Raw genomic sequence first — 3677 nt, 5'->3', positions numbered from 1 at the left:
TAGGACTAATTTGTAATTAAGTTATTATTCATAATGGGTTATTGTATAATTTTTCAAAATATTAATAAACAAATCTCTTATTTTTTCAAATCCTTTTTTCTGTAACACAAAGAGAAGAAAAACTTCTATAATCTTTCCTTTAAAGTAATGGTTAAAGTGCACTAACTTTGACTCCAAGAGCTCTCTCTAATCCATATCAAATAATCACTCATTTCAAATAATAACAAAATATTTTATAAGCCAAACTCATTGCATGTTTCTCAAGAGAGGATTGGGTAGATTCTAACACTTTTTAAGGTGTAAATGACACAGAAACCAATTAGAGCACAATATTTCATAAATTTCCTTAATAGTTCTATGTTATATGCATGGCTTGAAAATAGTTTTTCTATGTAAATTGAAGCTACTAAGCTCGATTTGGACTATTCAATGTAAAGCGAATCTATTGGATTCGATTTACGTAAAACGAAGCTAATAGCTTTGATTTAGTGGGAGCAGCTTCCATGGAGGTAAATCGAGTTATAATAGTCAAACCACGCCCGAGGTAAATCGAATCCATTGATTTTGATTTAGTGGTTTTGATGCCCATGGTAAATTGAAACTACTTAATTCAAGTTACTGTATTTTGGTACACGAACAAGTAAATCGAGCTTTCCTGTTAGTGATTGTTATATTCCGTGAGACGAGTTTCAGTTTGGTCTATCTCGACTCAACTCGAGTCCCTATCAGTCCTGTAGTAGATACCAATTTTCATTCCTGAATTCATGTGACGATTAATGTTACACCAGCAGCGGTTAGTCAATTAGTTAACTTGGTCAATTTAAAGCTATAAGCATAAAATTTTTGAATTTTCAATAATTATTATTTGTAAAAATTCAATTTAGATAGCCTACTAACCTGAACAAAAAAATATTTTGAATTAATTTAATTGAAGTCTATATTTGTTTAAATTTAATTATATATTCCATACATTTGTTTTCCGAAAATAGTGACCACCTTAGTACTAAAGAGAACATGACATAAAATTTTTGTATTATTATTTAATTCAGAATATTTTTTCTTGCTTTGTAGGCACTATTTCTTAGTATTCAAGGTAAAATTGTTAGCATTAATGTACATAATCCAATCGTGTCTCAGTGCCATTAGGTTGTATAAAAAAGGCATGGGACATGCCATAAGTATGCTTGGTAATGTATGTTATTTGGCAAAGCAAGGATTTGTTCAAACATAGTTAATTTCAAACCCATGGCACATTGAGCTGAAAGCATTTAATGCTACTGTAGTGGATTACCAAGGTAGCACTTTATCATGATAACCCAAAGTCCTCTGTCGCATTAAAAGGCCCATATGTCTCTATAAAAGCAATGAAACTGAGAAAAAAACGATCTCTTTGCTGCCTATAACCCTTCCATTACAAATATCTTCCTATTCCTGTTGTACATATTCTTTTGGAGAAGAACATGCACCAACACAAATGGAAGTGTTTGACTCTTCTGGAAACGATCCAGAGCACCCCTACCTGACGTCAGAGTAAGTAACCTTCATGATTTTGATAATTGTGCTTAAAATAAAAGGGACGAAAACTTTTACCGATGCTGGTTTTCTTTTTTTATTTACTTACTTATTTGAGATATGGAACTGATCATTGTCTATGTATGGATCCAAGCGTCAACTTCCTCGAAACATGAACAAAGCTATCCAAGAACATGATGACCATGACATGAACACCGTGAATTTTGACCTAACCATTGATGTAGTAGGTTTTTATTTTCCATTATTTCTATCACTGCCAACAGTGTAATTACCCTGAGCAACCAAAACCGGTTCTCATGTGTGGCTTTTGTTTTGTAGCCCCTACTTGTTGAGGTGTCGTAGTCCCGTATAAGCATTGAAGAGTTCATTTCACCTTGTGTGGATCAGTCCCCTCCACAAGATCCGATCCAAGTGGGTTGTTGAGACAAACCCTTTGTTGCTCGAAAAAATGCTTTTATTTGCATACAAATTAATAAAATGAAGCCATGAACTTTTAAGTTGTTACACTTTCAGAGTATCAAAGCACGTCTGATGGCCATTGAGTAGTCGGCAGCCATGCTTGACGTTTGGACCACCCAAATGAAGGCCCTCGTAGTATATATCAAGATGATGCTGCCCACTTTATGTAAGCCAGAGGAGACACCTCAAATGATACCTAATACTAGGGTTCAAGTCTAGGATGAACCCATGGACAAGAAATCAATGCAGCTGATAAACCCTTTTGTGGTTTATCTTGTGCTTAATTTGGGGGTTTTTGTCAATATTTCTCGCACTTATTCACAAGAAATGCATGATTTTGTGTTCACTTCCTAATATTGCTCCATGATAGAAAACATGCTTATTTTGCCTTAGAATTGCTATATTTTGATCCTCTTTATTGCCATTCGATGTCGTGACGTATTTGTTGAGTGATTTCAGAATTAATAGGGTAAGAATGGCCTAGAAGAGAGAAGGAAAGCATGCATAAGAGGAAGGAACATGAAGATTTGGATTTTGGGAACTGCAGCACCAACGCGCACGTGAACATCATGCGCACGCATGGATGAGGATAGCTGGAAGCGGCGTGATGAGCGGATATTTTATACGCTTTTGGGGGTATTTTCATATAGTTTTTAGTAGTATTTAGCCACTTTTTAGTATATTTTTATTAGTTTTGATGCAAAATTCACATTTCTGGACTTTACTATGAGTTTGTGTATTTTTCTGTGATTTCAGGTATTTTTTGGCTGAAATTGAGGGACCTGAGCAAAAATCTGATTCAGAGGCTGAAAAAGGACTGCAGATGCTGTTGGATTCTGACCTCCCTGCACTTGAAGTAGATTTTCTGAAGCTACAGAACTCCAAATGGCGCGCTCCCAATTGCGTTAGAAAGTAGACATCCAGGGATTTCCAGAAATATATAATATTCCACACTTTGAGTGAGTTTTGACGACATAAAATGGTGTCAAAACGCAAGCTCTCTGCCCTTTTCTGGCGTCAAAATGCCAGAACTGGCATAAAAGTTGGAGTTAAAATCTCAAACTGGCACCAAAGTTGTCGTTTAACTCCAGGAATAGCCTATGCACGTGAAAGCTCCAATGCTCAGCCCAAGCACACACCAAGTGGGCCCTAGAAGTGGATTTCTGCTTTACCTATCTTAATCTACTCATTTTCTGTAAACCTAGGTTACTAGTTAAGTATAAAAACTACTTTTAGAGATTTATTTTGTACCTCATGACATTTTCACGTTTTACATTGTATCTCTATGGCATGAGTCTCTAAACTCCATTGTTGGGGGTGAGGAGCTCTGTTGTGTCTTAATGGATTAATGCAATTACCAGTGTTTTCTATTCAATCACGCTTATTTCCATTCTAAGATATTCATTCACACTTAAACATGATGAATGTGATGATCCGTGATACTTATCACCATTCTCAACTTATGAACGCATGCCTGACAACCACCTACGTTCTATCTTAGATTGAATGTGTATCTCTTGGGTTCCTAGTTCACGGATTTGAGTACCTCTCCTGACAACAGAGTGTTCAAATTCATGCAACCAGAGTCTTCGTGGTATAAGCTAGGATTATTGGCGGCCATTCCTGAGATCCAGAAAGTCTAAACCTTGTCTGTGGTATTCCGTGTAGGATCTGGGAAGGGATGA

General features: G+C 36.1%; 1 long non-coding RNA gene across 1 annotated transcript; it reads left to right on the top strand.

Annotated features, from left to right (window-relative positions):
* The first annotated feature begins 1104 nt into the window (after positions 1-1104).
* On the top strand, positions 1105-3367 carry LOC112718181 (uncharacterized). Its single transcript, XR_003160673.3, has 5 exons — positions 1105-1530; positions 1667-1756; positions 1852-1944; positions 2047-2628; positions 2749-3367. It is a non-coding gene; the product is annotated as an uncharacterized lncRNA (long non-coding RNA).
* Positions 3368-3677: the final 310 nt, after the last annotated feature.

This window comes from Arachis hypogaea, chromosome 10 (assembly GCF_003086295.3).
Source record: "Arachis hypogaea cultivar Tifrunner chromosome 10, arahy.Tifrunner.gnm2.J5K5, whole genome shotgun sequence".
NCBI lineage: Eukaryota > Viridiplantae > Streptophyta > Magnoliopsida > Fabales > Fabaceae > Arachis > Arachis hypogaea.
Note: the sequence above shows the minus strand (reverse complement) of the source record. Positions and strands in the feature narration are given on the sequence as shown.